The following is a 14,752-nucleotide window of genomic DNA, read 5'->3' as shown; positions in this document are numbered from 1 at the left end:
TATATATTATATACACATATATATACACACATTATATATATATGTGTATATGTATATATATATAATGTGTGTGTATATATATATATATATATATATATATGCGCATATATATATATATATATATATATATATATATATATATATATATATATATATATATATATGCATATATGCATATTTTTGGTTTTTCTCTCTGCTAGCTAGTCTTTTCTTGTATGAAATAGAACAGAATATCACTATGCTTTATTTATTTCTACGATACATGATGTTTATCATGATATATAGAGTTGTGTAGTGTTGTATTAAAAATAAATGTTATTTTGATTAAAGGTTTTTTTTTATTATTATTTACTATTTTTATTAAAATTATTTAAGTTTTTTTTCCCCCCCATTTAGTCCTGTCCTTCAGATAAGGTATTTACATATTTCCCAGAAGACTGGGATAACATCAGAACAATTTACACTGATCATCCTGTTCAAAAGTTTACACCCCCCTCCCCTGGCTCCTAGTGTATCGTGTTGCCTTCTTGAGCATCAGTGAATGTTCGCACCTTTTGTGATAGTCGTGTACGAGTCCCTCAGTCGTCCTCAGTGTGAAAAGATGGATCTCGACATCATATAGCCGCTGCTGGAAAGGGCTTAAATATGCAGAAGATGCTGGAAAAGCAAAGAATGTGCAGGACCTGGAGGATTTTTCTGAAGAACAGTGGGCAGTTTAACCGCTCAGGATGAACACGGGACTCATGAACAACTCTCGCGAAAACATAAAAGGAACCGTATTAGAGTGATGAAGAACCTTTCTTTCGGATGATTTTCCCTCAGATGGAGTTTGGATGATGATGATGGTCATCAACACATCGCTCCAAAACCTCACATGGTCAGATCTGAGAAGAGACCACGCCCATCAGGAGAGAAACGTTATTGTTTTCTCTTGTCTGTATATAATAACCACATGCTTTACAGCTTATTATCAACGATCATAGAGACAGAATCGTGTTAAAACCATTTCAGGGCAAATTATGTAGTGTGTGACCTGATTTGGTTTCCTGATGTCACGTGTTTTGTTTTGTTTTTCTAAAACAGTGAAACATCATCTTTTTTTTTTTGTTAGTTTTTTTTCGCATGAAAGGAGTAAGATTTTCTGAAAGGGACTTGGAACTTGGGAGCATTTACATCGGGAGAAATAAGTATTGGACGCGTGAACATTTCTTTCATTAAATATATTTCCAACGAGGTTCTTCACATGAAATTCTCTCCAGATGTCAGTATTAACTCAAGAAATCCACAAATGTAAAGAAATCCAAACATTAAAGACCATAAATGAAGTTGTGTGTAATAAAGAGGAATGACACGGGAAAAAAGTACTGAACACGCTAACCGAAATGTATTTAATGCTTAATGGAGAAGCCTTTGTTGGTAAGGACGGCTTCGAGACGCTTCCTGTATGAAGAAATGAATGGGCCGCAGTATTCAGGTGTGATTGTGGTCGGTTCTTCTAAACATACTCTCTTTAAATCTTGTTCGATTGGATTCAAGCCAGGTGACTGGGTCGTTCTAACACCTTGATTTTTCTCAGTTTCTTCCACTTTATTACACATAACTTTATTTATGGACTTTAATGTTGTGAATTCTTGATATTTCCAGATTTCTTGAGTTCATACTGATGTCTGGTGAAAATTTCATGTGAATAGCCTCATTGGAAAAATATTTACAGAAAAAATTGTTGACGCGTCCAATACTTACTTCCCCTGCTGTACACGCATACTTTACTGATGGCTTTCTATTCACTGTTATTCTGTTTCATCTCACACACACACACACACACACACACATGCAAACAAGCCTAATCCCCTTGTGTAGAGTATTTGCTTGCAGTCCATTGGAGCGAGTTGTTTTAATCCTGCCTTTTGTTGGGTCACTGTGTGATGGAATGCTAGTCGGTGTTTGTGTGTGTGCAAAATTTCTCCACACACACACACACACACACACACACACACACACACACACACTGTAATTGTTATTCCACTGTGGATCTGTCACATAAAATGGCTGTCCACATACTTCACATTTACATTTTTAATATTATGTAAATGTTGCAATATGGTGTCAAATATTTATAATAATTGTATTAAATATATTCAATATTTTAACGCTATATCTATAAAATATATTTTATTGTTTATCTCTTTTCAGATTCCAAAAATATATTTTATTGATCATTTTTCTTATTAATATTCAATGTTTAAAATGACTTTTATATTCATTTTTTATTATGATTATTAATTAAGATTATGGAGCGGAAGCTCATTTCTTTTTTTTTGTTGTTGTTGTTTCAATGTTTTATGGGCTAAACATATGTTAATGACTGAAACCTGTTTTGTATTAACCACATGCACAAACTTATTATTATTATTATTATTATTATTATTATTATTATTATTATTATTATTAGCAGTAGTAGTAGTATTAATAGTAGTATTTTTAGTGGTATTTTTAGTAATAATAGTAGTATTAGTAGTAGTATTTTTAGTAGTATTAGTAGTAGTAGTAATAGTAGTCGGAGTAGTAGTATTAGTAGTAGCAATAGTAGTAGTATTAATAGAAGTATTAGTAGTAGTAATAGTAGTAGGAGTAGTAGTAGTAGTAAAAGTAGTATTAATAGAAGTATTAGTAGTAGCAGTAGTAGCAATAGTAGTAGGAGTAGTAGTAGTAGTAGTAGTAGTAAAAGTAGTATTAATAGAAGTATTAGTAGTAGGAGTAGTAGTAGTAGTAGTAAAAGTAGTATTAATAGAAGTATTAGTAGTAGGAGTAGTAGTAGTAGTAGTAAAAGTAGTATTAATAGAAGTATTAGTAGTAGGAGTAGTAGTAGTAGTAGTAGTAATGGTAGTATTTTTAGTAGTAGGAATAGTATTAGTAGTACTAGTATTAGTAGGAATAGTATTAGTAGTAGCAGTAGTAGTAATAGTAGTAGGAGTAGTAGTAGTAGTAGTAGTAGTAAAAGTAGTATTAATAGAAGTATTAGTAGTAGCAGTAGTAGCAATAGTAGTAGGAGTAGTAGTAGTAGTAGTAGTAGTAAAAGTAGTATTAATAGAAGTATTAGTAGTAGCAGTAGTAGCAATAGTAGTAGGAGTAGTAGTAGTAGTAAAAGTAGTATTAATAGAAGTATTAGTAGTAGCAGTAGTAGCAATAGTAGTAGGAGTAGTAGTAGTAGTAGTAGTAAAAGTAGTATTAATAGAAGTATTAGTAGTAGCAGTAGTAGCAATAGTAGTAGTAGTAGGAGTAGTAGTAGTAGTAGTAAAAGTAGTATTAATAGAAGTATTAGTAGTAGGAGTAGTAGTAGTAGTAGTAGTAAAAGTAGTATTAATAGAAGTATTAGTAGTAGGAGTAGTAGTAGTAGTAGTAAAAGTAGTATTAATAGAAGTATTAGTAGTAGGAGTAGTAGTAGTAGTAGTAAAAGTAGTATTAATAGAAGTATTAGTAGTAGGAGTAGTAGTAGTAGTAGTAAAAGTAGTATTAATAGAAGTATTAGTAGTAGTAGTAGTAAAAGTAGTATTAATAGAAGTATTAGTAGTAGGAGTAGTAGTAGTAGTAGTAAAAGTAGTATTAATAGAAGTATTAGTAGTAGTAGTAGTAAAAGTAGTATTAATAGAAGTATTAGTAGTAGGAGTAGTAGTAGTAGTAGTAAAAGTAGTATTAATAGAAGTATTAGTAGTAGGAGTAGTAGTAGTAGTAGTAAAAGTAGTATTAATAGAAGTATTAGTAGTAGTAGTAGTAGTAGTAGTAGTAAAAGTAGTATTAATAGAAGTATTAGTAGTAGGAGTAGTAGTAGTAGTAGTAAAAGTAGTATTAATAGAAGTATTAGTAGTAGTAGTAGTAAAAGTAGTATTAATAGAAGTATTAGTAGTAGGAGTAGTAGTAGTAGTAGTAGTAATGGTAGTATTTTTAGTAGTAGGAATAGTATTAGTAGTAGTAGTATTAGTAGGAATAGTATTAGTAGTAGTAGTAGTAGTAATAGTATTAGTAGTAGTAATAGTAGTAGTAGTAGGAATAGTAGTAGTAGTAGTAGTAATAATAGTATTTTTAGTAGTAGTAATAGTATTAGTAGTAGTAATAGTAGTAGTAGTAGTAGGAATAGTAGTAGTAGTATATTAGTTGTATTGATGTTTATATTTTTGCAATACTTTTTTAAATGAATTATTAATAAATAAAAATTTGTATTATATGTAGCATATTGTCTTTTTAGGGGGAATGGTGGCTAAGAGTTTAGTACGTTTGCCTCGCACCTCTGGGTTTGGGGGTTCAATTCCGCCTCTGCCCTGTGTGTGTGGAGTTCGCATGCTCTCCCCCTGCGTCGGGAGTTTCCTCTGGGTACACCGGTTTCCTCCCCAGTCCAAAAACATGACTTGTAGGCTGATCGACATTTCCAAATTGTCCGTGGTGAGTGAAAGGGTGTGTGATTGTGCCCTGTGATGGATTGGCACCCTGTCCAGGATGTCCCCTGCCTTGTGCCCTGAGTTCCCTGAGGTCGGCTCCAGGCTCCCTGTCAACCTGTGTAGGGTCAGCTGTATGTTTATTTCATTCATTTATTCATCTTCACTAATCACTTTATCCTGGTCAGGGAGTCTATCCCAGGAACACTGGGTGTGAGGCGGGAATACATCCCGCATGGGTCTCCAGGCATCACACACACACACACATTCACACACTGATTCACACCTAGGGGCAATTTACAGTCATCAAGCCAAATACTGTTTGGAGGAAAATGGAGACGCCTCTGTTTATTTTTCCATGATAGCGAAGTGGAGATCCAACTGTCACTGTGTGCGCTCTCTCTCTCTCTCTCTCTCTCTCTCTCTCTCTCTCTCTCTCTCTCTCTTTCTTTTGCTCTCATTTTCTACCTCTCTCCCCTCCTGCACCCCCTCTCATTTTCGTCTCTCTTTCTTTCTGTCTCTCTCTATCGAATTCATATTCAAATTCAAAAATTGCATTGTTAAGTTGCAAGTTTGTGAACACCTGACTATCCCAGGTTTAGATCCCGACCGTCATCATAAACCCCATATGTGCTTGTAGAACATCCCGTTCCAGATTTATTCCCTGTTTGCTTGTTCAATAAACTCCACTCTTTCTGGGAAGGCTTTAATCTAGATTTTGGGGCGTGGCTGTGGGGATTTGTGTTCATTCAGCTACAAGAGCATTAGTGAGATCAGGCAGTGATGTTGGTGAGGAGGTCTGGGGTGCAGTCAGTGTTCCAGTTCATCCAAAAGGTGTTCAGTGTGTCTCACTCTCTCTGTGTATATTCTGTGTGTGTCTCACTCTCTGTGTATATTCTGTGTGTGTCTCACTCTCTGTGTATATTCTGTGTGTGTCTCACTCTCTGTGTATATTCTGTGTGTGTCTCACTCTCTGTGTATGTTCTGTCTCACTCTCTCTGTATATTCTGTCTCACTCTCTCTGTGTATATTCTGTGTGTGTCTCACTCCCTGTGTATATTCTGTCTCACTCTCTCTGTATATTCTGTCTCACTCTCTCTGTGTATATTCTGTGTGTGTCTCACTCCCTGTGTATATTGTGTGTGTGTCTCACTCTCTGTGTATATTCTGTCTCACTCTCTCTGTGTATTCTGTGTGTGTCTCACTCTCTCTGTATATTCTGTGTGTGTCTCACTCTCTGTGTATATTCTCTGTGTGTCTCACTCTCTGTGTATATTCTGTCTCACTCTCTCTGTGTATTCTGTGTGTGTCTCACTCTCTGTGTATTCTCTGTGTGTCTCACTCTCTGTGTATATTCTGTCTCACTCTCTCTGTGTATATTCTGTCTCACTCTCTCTGTGTATTCTGTGCGTGTTTCTCACTCTCCCTGTATATTCTGTGTGTCTCACTCTCTCTGTATATTCTGTCTCAAACTCACTGTATGTTCTGTGTGTTTGTCTCACTCTCTCTGTATATTCTGTGTGTGTCTCACTCTCTTTGTATATTCTGTCTCACTCTCTGTGTGTATTCTGTTTGTGTCTCACTCTGTGTCTCACTCTCTGTGTATATTCTGTATCACTCTCTCTGTATATTCTGTGTGTCTCTCACTCTGTATATTATGAGTGTGTCTCACTCTCTCTGTATACTCTGTGTGTCTCACTCTCTCTGTGTGTCTCACTCTCTCTGTGTGTCTCACTCCGTTTCAGTCTTCATGTGCTTTAATGGCATGACGAACAATTGTACATTTATATTGCCAAAGCAAGTACAAGGGAAGGGTAGTGCAAACACAAGAGAAATAAAATCAAATACAAAACAAAATCAAATAAAAGTGAATCAAATACTAATAGATTAAATAATAATAATAATAATAATAATAATAATAATAAATAGTGCAAACAATGCACATAAATGTACAAATTAAGGACAAAATAAATGTACTGTACTATATACAGAATCATTATAAAAAGAAGCATAAAATGTGTAAAATGACAGTTTACTAATAAAGGTAAGAAAACAACAACAACAACAACAACAATAATAATAATAATAATAATAATAATAATAATAATAATAATACTAAAGAAGCGTGATCACAGGAATAATTCGAGGAAACCCCAGGGCGAGGCAGATCACTGTCCTGTATTAATACGGTGAGGTGTATTGTGTTGCTGTTACCCAGCAGGCTTTCTCTTCTCCCAGTAGGAGGAGGAGTTTTTCACTGTTACACAGATTGTTGTTTCATTTTGGGGAAGATTCTTTCTCGGGTGTGTGTCTGCGTTATTCTGTTAAGATGTGCAGCACTGTCTCGACTGTGTTTTGGTTAGGGTGTAGGGACGACCTTTCTTCCTGTGAGAGCCATGTTTTCATGTGTATGGCTGTTGCAAGGGCGTGGCCACTGAGTCTGTACCTGGTCAAGGTGATTCTCGGTGTTTTATCCGTCACGGTGTACTGTCTTTTCAGGGTCATATAGCACTGCACCTTACTCTGTTGCTGTGTTTGGGTTTCCCAGTTGTGTTATTGTGATTTGGTCTAATCTGATGTGTTGGACTTTGTTGTTAACACACCTGCTCCCCATTCACACCTGTAACACTAACAAATCACATGACACCGGCGAGGGAAAATGGCTAATTGGGCCAGATTTGGATTTTCACTCAGGGGTTTGTTGTTAGGGGTTTGTTGTTTGTACACTCAGGGGTGTACTCCCTTTTGTTGCCAGCGGTTTAGACATTAACGTCTGTGTGTTGAGTTATTTTGAGGGGACAGAAAATTTACACTGTTACACAAGCTGTACACGCACTACTTTACATTGTAGCAAAGTGACATTTCTTCAGTGTCGTCACATGAAAAGATATCATCAAATATTTACAAAAATGTGAGGGGTGTACTCACTTTTGTGAGATACTGTGTGTGTATATATATATATATTTTACAGAGTTGTACATGCAGGGTTTCAACTGGATGTTTTTTCCATTTGGCGAATTCTCGATTTGTTGGTGGAGACCTCACCTCCTCACCTCACTGCCATACAGGGCGATCGGCTCAATGACTGATCGGTCTAATTCTAACGGGAATCTCTAAAGGACATCGTCTTTTGATGGCATAAAAGGTGCTGCGGTTTTGTCTCTCAGTTCACTCAGTGCAGAGTGGAAGCTGTCTGTGGAACTGATTTTTAGTCCTAGATAGTTATAGTGCGAAGAGTGAGTGAGTGAGTGAGTGAGTGAGTGGAGTTAAGTGGGTATTTCCTAATGTGAATGTGTGTTGTGTTCACTGGATCCAGGTCTGGAAGTACTGTTCCAGCAGGTCCAGGTTCTGCTGAAGTCCCTGTTCAGTGGGAGGCAGCAGAACCAAGAGGATTCTGGTGTCTCACTCTCTCTGTGTATGTCTCACTCTGTGTGTGTGTGTGTGTGTGTGTGTCTCACTCTCTCTCTATGTGTGTGTCTCACTCTCTCTGCCTCTGTCTGTCTTACTCCCTCTCTCTCTCACTCTGTTTGTGTCTCACTCTATGTGTGAATGTGTGCCTCTTTCTCTGTGTGTGTCTCACTCTCTGTGTATGTGTCTCACTCTCTCTGTGTTTGTATATCTCTCACTCTTTCTCTCTCTCCCTGTGTTTATATCTCTCTCTGTGTTTGTATTTCTCTCACTCTCTCTCTCTGTTTTTGTATCTCTCTCTCACTCTTTCTCTGTCTCTCTCTCTGTTTTTGTATCTCTCTCTCACTCTTTCTCTGTGTTTGTATCTCTCTCACTCTCTCTCTCTCTCTTTGTATATATCTCTCTGTGTTTGTATCTCTCTCTCTGTGTGTTCGTATCACACTCTCTCTGTCTGTATCTCTCTGTTTCTCTCTCTGTGTGTTTGTATCTCTCTCTCTCTCTGTCTGTGTGTTTGTATCTCTCTCACTCTCTGTCTGTGTGTTTGTATCTCTCACTCTCTCTGTCTGTGTGTTTGTATCTCTCTCTCTCTCTGTCTGTGTGTTTGTATCTCTCTCTCTCTCTGTCTGTGTGTTTGTATCTCTCTCACTCTCTGTCTGTGTGTTTGTATCTCTCACTCTCTCTGTCTGTGTGTTTGTATCTCTCTCTCTCTCTGTCTGTGTGTTTGTATCTCTCTCTCTCTCTGTCTGTGTGTTTGTATCTCTCACTCTCTCTGTCTGTGTGTTTGTATCTCTCTCTCTCTCTCTCTCTGTGTTTGTATCTCTCTCTCTCTCTCTCTCTCTCTCTCTCTCTGTGTGTTTGTATCTCTCTCTCTCTCTCTCTCTCTCTCTCTCTCTCTGTGTGTTTGTATCTCTCTCTCTCTCTCTCTCTGTGTGTTTGTATCTCTCTCTCTGTCTCTCTCTCTCTGTGTTTGTATCTCTCTGTTTCTCCCTCTCTGTGTTTGTATCTCTCTCTCTGTGTTTGTATCTCTCTCTCTCTCTCTGTCTGTGTGTTTGTATCTCTCTCTCTCTCTCTCTCTCTCTCTCTCTCTCTGTGTTTGTATCTCTCTCTCTCTCTCTCTCTCTCTCTCTCTCTCTCTCTCTCTCTCTCTCTCTGTGTGTGTGTGTGTGTGTGTTTGTATCTCTCTCTCTCTCTCTCTCTCTCTCTCTCTCTCTCTCTCTCTAGGCGGTGCTCCACACACAGGGGGAGTGCTTGGTAGTTAGTCAGTCACTCAGGGCGGGTTTGACAGGCCGCTTTACCGCCATTCTAAACGAAGACGGAGCGCCACCAAAACACTCACACACACTCCCTCTCTCTCTCTCTCACACACACACACACACACACACACACACACTCCCTCAGCAGTGTCGACGCTCTGAACTCGGTCTTTCGGTGGAGAGCAAAACTCAAGCGCGCGCCTCGGTGTGTGTGTGTGAGTGTTTATGTTTGTTCGTATGTGCAGGCGGATATACCGGAGCGTTACAGCGCGCGCGCTCACCGACTCTCCGCTTCTCATAACCAACATCACGATTCTCCAGGAGGTCCAGGTAAACACAAAGCTCTGTTTCTGAATGCCTGTCCAGTCTGAAATGTCCGGGGGGAAGTGTGTGTGTGTGTGTGTGTGTGTGTGTGTGTGTGTGTGTGTGTGGAGTACTGAAGTACTGATTTGGTGCATTGATCTTCTCTCTGGACTCATTTCACAGTGTGCAGAATAATACTAAGTGCTGCACTCTGGACTGTTTCTGTAAGACATCACTGGGCTTTATTGATCAAAAAGTAGATCTAAAATCCACAGATTATCTTAATAATACTCTTAAGGTACCAAACTGCTCCCACGGTACTCTAAAGGGTACTTTAGTATCTTTTGTCCCTGTAGTATAGATCTTCTACTTGCTGCACAAAGTGGACCAAATGAAAAAGATCTAATAATGTGCCTTAAAATATTTTAAAAGATGCAAACATACACACCAAAGGTACTGAAAACGTACCATTAATGACCGTGATGAGGAACGAGTACCTTTTTTTAGTTTGGTACCTTTTTATTTCTGAGCGTGTTCAATACATTATGATTTTAAAAAAATAAATAAATAAAAAAAAAGCTCCTTCTGTGTTAAAAAGTATTTCTCATTTATATACCCTTTGATCTTGTGTTGTTGTTGTTGTTGTTGTTGTTTTGATTGGTTTCGACACTAAACAGAGGAACACACAACATTTCCATGCACACACAGTAGCCAAAAAAAAAAAGAAAAAAAAAGAGAGATACAAATCGAAATCATCCGGCACTTAAACGAGTTTAAGATGATCCATATGAAATCTTTAAAGATGAACAAAATGTAACACGGCGTAAATGTATAAAAAGGAAAATAATCAATAATCAATGACCGGGTCGTGTGAAGCAACCTGCCTCAAAGCAGAGCGACTGATACTTTTCACGTCCTCGGGCGAATCGTTCCTCTCACACCAGAGAAATCTTCCAACGATTGCATTTTCTTTATGGATTAAAGAATGATGGATCATTTATAGTTATATTTAAAGGCGTGGAATGACTGTGAAGCATGTTAGTTCCTGTTCTCACTTATGTTATAGCAGTTATCAACCCATTCTGTCACCAGCCCTAGTGACCAAGACCAAACTAAAAAAAAAAAAAAGCCCAAAATGTCAGCCTGGTGATTTAAATGATCCAGGAACCAAGTATTTGACGGTATACAATATAATACAACTTTAAAAAAATATATCAAAAAGGGGGCGGGGCTGTTAAGAATGAGCTTTGTTGTTGTTTATCATCAGTGATGTACTTTCATAGCTGTGAATATTATGTAGCTAGAGTTATAGTGTGGTGGTATGTGATGTTTTTTTTTTTTTTCTTTCTTTCACATCCGCCACGTCAAACCCTTCACGAATGCGTCGAATGTGTGTTGCTCTGTGCCACTTTGAGTTTTTGTGGCAGGCGAGCAAACAGCGTCGAACAGTAGCTTTCCCACAGGGTGAGGTGTTCCTGCTAAACCTGTTCTCCCTCAACCTGATCCCACATCGTTCGGGAACTCTCTGAGCCGCAATAACAACAAAAAAAAACAAAAACGATGTAAACCAGTTTTGTGCGTAGTGCTGCTTTGGGTGGCCCCGATCACGTCCAAATGTTGCGTGTAGCTCTCTGGTTTCTATGTAAATTGTGTTTTGTTGTTGCGTCAATCTCTAGTGGTCACATGACGCAAATTTCCATGCGCGTGCCAGGAAAGTAGGCAAAAAGCTCGACTCGACTCGAGTGTTTTGAGATCCTGCGGGATGAGGGACGTCGCCGGGACGGGTTCGGCGTAGAAGAAACCTAAGTGTAGGTTGTGTAGCTGTTAGCGTTCGCACGGGCAGGATGTGGATGTGGATGTAGATGAATCACGAAGTTCAGCAGCGCGGTCGAAAGTTCGATCGTCTTTTCCGTGCACTTGTTGTTGTCGTTTGAAACATTTTCCACACTCCCACTGCTCTGCCTTGTTTTTGAACCACGTTTATGTTTGAAAGCTTTCAAAATCAGGAACACGTCAGAAATATTTAGGGGGGGGGGATTGGGGGGACTCTGGACGATCAATTTTCTCCACTCTCGCTCGCTCTCTCTCGCTCTCTCTCTGTGTCTTTCGTTCTTCTCTCTTAGAGGAAATCCTGACCTCACAAGTTTGGTAGGTCAGTCAGGGGTAAATTCCCTCTGCTTCTATATTTATAACCGCACCGAAATCAAAGCTGTCCTCGAGAACAACACTGAGGTTTTTCCTAAACTGTACGTGAAGCTTGCAGTCGAACCGCATCATCACCCGAATGGAAAAACCAGGCCTTGTGGGAGTTATCGGGGGCGATCCTTCTCGCTAGCTTGAGGCTGCACATGATCTTATTATGCTGCTAAAATGGGAGAAGTGCTGCTGGATTTAGAAACCAACCCCCCTGAGTTTAAAAAAAAAAAATCCCTTCTGACTGCAACGCGGAGGCTAATCAGAGCCTTTAAAGGTACAATTACTGCTTTGTTTTGAGGTCAATTATCGTCCTGTTGACCGCTGTTGTTGAACTCGGATTTAAATACAAATATACACTCGGTCGCCAGTTTGTTAGGTATACCAGCAGAGGAAATGATAAACTGTCAACACGGTATACATCGATTTAATAAAGAATGAAACACTTTATTGGAAAATGAGCAGCGAAACGGGTGGTGTGATGGGGGCGCCAATACAAAGAGCGACGTTTCTGGTCCCACCAGGAAATGGATTCTTTTCCTATAACGGCACATTCTGAAGCGTTTTGTGTCTTGTTACAAGTGCTGACACTGTAGACTCCTTACCTAAATTCTAAATTCTAACCCTTTAAAAAAAAATAAAAATCCATTTCTGTGGATTGATTTCGGGGAGTGGTGGCTCAGCGGTTTAGGCTCTGGGTTGCTGGAAGGTCGGGGGTTCAAGCCCCAGCACTGCACTCTGACCCCACCTTCCTAGCAAGCTGGGATATGTGAGAAAAAAAAAAAAATCAGTGTGCTGTTATGTATAAATGACAAATAAAGACGACCTCTTCTTCTTCATCCACCGTACAAGTCCCTGTGAATCAGCTGCTACTATAGAAATGATTACATATTAGAAGGAGCATATTAATCAGAGTTACTATCAGAGCTGCTGTGATAGAAAGTCTATCGGCACCTTCTGACCAATCAGATCCGAGCATTCAGCAGCACTGCGGTCTAAATAAAATTTAAAGTCTATTGTGAAATCTTTACTATGGCTTTGTATGGAATGCCAGTGTACAGTTATATAACAGTAGATCTGAGGAGCTCATGACCTTTCTTGGCTTTTTTTTTTTTTTTTTTTTTTTTTTTTTTTTTTAAATACATTTTATGGACGTGACTCATTGTATGTATAAAAAAAAAATAGACAGGCTGTAATTTCTAAGAAGTATTAAATATCAAGTCTTTGGGTATGTGAGCAGCCCGTGTGTATATTCTGGTCGTCAAGGGCTTCTAAAACAAGAGCTGTTCATCATCAGTGTGTAGAGCGAGTGTATTTGGGATGAAATGGCCATCCATCTGGTGGGGGGTGGGGGTGAGAGTGGGGGGGGGGGGGGGGGGGGGGGGGGCTCTGATTCTGATCTGGTACATCCGGTGTAGACGTAAGTGTCCTCAGATTATATTAAGTTGACATTTAACACTTCATCCTCGTCGACAGCTTTCAAACATCAAAAGTACAGAGCCAAAACAACAGAAATGAATGTTGCACTCATCTGATACCGAATAGCGTTTATTTATTTGTTTTTTTGGTATATTGGTAATACCTGGCCTGAAATTTTGGATCTGAATCTTTAAGAAGTAAAACACGTCACTGGTGTGCTGTTATCGGAAACTAATCAACGACAGGGTGTTGTGATGTGCCCTGACATGAAGTGGAGTTACGGGTGCAGTCCTGTAGTTCCAATAACGACATATTCCGTAGCATTTTATTCCTCTCATCACACAGGAAGTTGTCACTCCTAACAACGGAAGAAAGCTAGTTCATGTTTCACTAACGTCCTAGCAGCTATAAACCTCTTTGTTCCCAGCTTCTCGTTTTGCTCTCTTGAAGTTATTAAAGTGCACCCATTATGTTTTTTTTTTTTTTCCAAATATGACCTTTCATGTAGTGTGTTATAGAGCTGTTTGTGAATGTAAAACGTCTGCAAAGTTTCAAAGATCAAAGCGCGCGACAAACAGCGTTATCGATTCCCTAAAGAATGAACCGATTCTGAACAGCTGAATCGAGTCGTTAGTGATTCCAGACTTTACTTCCTGTACTAACCTACGTAGGTTTGTAACAAAAAGCCCCGCCTCTGGTCTTCATCGGCTGCTCGCTGACAGGGGTAGACCAATCACGACAGACTGGGACATCTGACCAATCAGAGCAGGGTATGCTGTCTGAAAGGAGGAGTTTAGAACAAATCCTTCAGAACGGATCATTGAATGAGTCGTTTGTGAGACTGGGGAAAAAGGTAATGCTGTAGTTTAAATTATGAGCATACAAAAACGTCACCATGTGAACAGTTACTTATGTTTTTAAAAACGTGTTTATGTGGCACGTCTGCCATAAAAATGCACGTACATGTTGTTACTATAGAAACGATGGCGTATCAGAATGAGCACTATTGTCATAGCGACTGTTCTAGAAAATGAATCAACACCTTCCGACCAATCAGAGCTCAGCACTGTGGTATAATCTGATTTTATGTACTTCTGACAAATCTTTATTATTGTATATTATTTACTTGCATTGCTGTGTAGGGGTTAACAGGGATTGTTCTTTATGGGTGCCAATAGTATTGGAACAGTACCATGCGGTATGTGTTATTATACGGAGATCTCGACGACGGCGTTGCAGAAATGTTGGAAAATAAATATCTGATAGATCTCCTTCTGTCCTAATAAATAAAAGTCTTTGGTAACCCGAGTACGGCCGAAAGCACAGAGCTCAGTTTGTGCGTCGTGATTATTATTAACACTGTCCTGCCATGTCGTGATTTCCATTTCCATCCTGTTCTAGTTCACGACCGTTCACGCAGATCGCAGTAAAGCTGCACGAGCTCAGTCTGCATCATCCGCCCTTTCAGTTAACCCCTGATTCTCTGACAGACGGACATTTCGGACCGATTCTTACACGAAGTCGTTTAGTTAAGCTAGTGTTATCATGTCCATCTTAATACTAATAATAATTAGCACAACACCTTTTAAATTTTAGAATGATTCAACTGGGAATAAACAAATCCGTCTCGGCTAACTGATGTCGTATAAATAGCTCCTTTAATTGAAACGCTTTAATTATAGAATACATCTCTCTCTTTTTTTTTTGTGTGTGTGTGTGTAATGGTGACTGAGTTCGCCTTTGGGT

The 14,752-nt window shown here is 38.9% G+C and overlaps 1 protein-coding gene across 1 annotated transcript in view; it reads left to right on the top strand.

Moving 5' to 3' along the window:
- Positions 1–9,106: 9,106 nt before the first annotated feature.
- The window catches only part of dgkaa (diacylglycerol kinase, alpha a), a 49,614-nt gene continuing 43,968 nt past the window's right edge, over positions 9,107–14,752 (top strand). Inside the window, exon 1 of the mRNA XM_017487582.3 lies at positions 9,107–9,421. The gene's annotated coding sequence lies outside the window, so the exon portion shown is untranslated. The remainder of the gene's footprint in view (positions 9,422–14,752) is intronic.

This window comes from Ictalurus punctatus, chromosome 15 (assembly GCF_001660625.3).
Source record: "Ictalurus punctatus breed USDA103 chromosome 15, Coco_2.0, whole genome shotgun sequence".
In the NCBI taxonomy this organism is placed as follows: Eukaryota; Metazoa; Chordata; class Actinopteri; order Siluriformes; family Ictaluridae; genus Ictalurus; species Ictalurus punctatus.
This window is presented reverse-complemented; position numbering and strand designations above follow the sequence as displayed.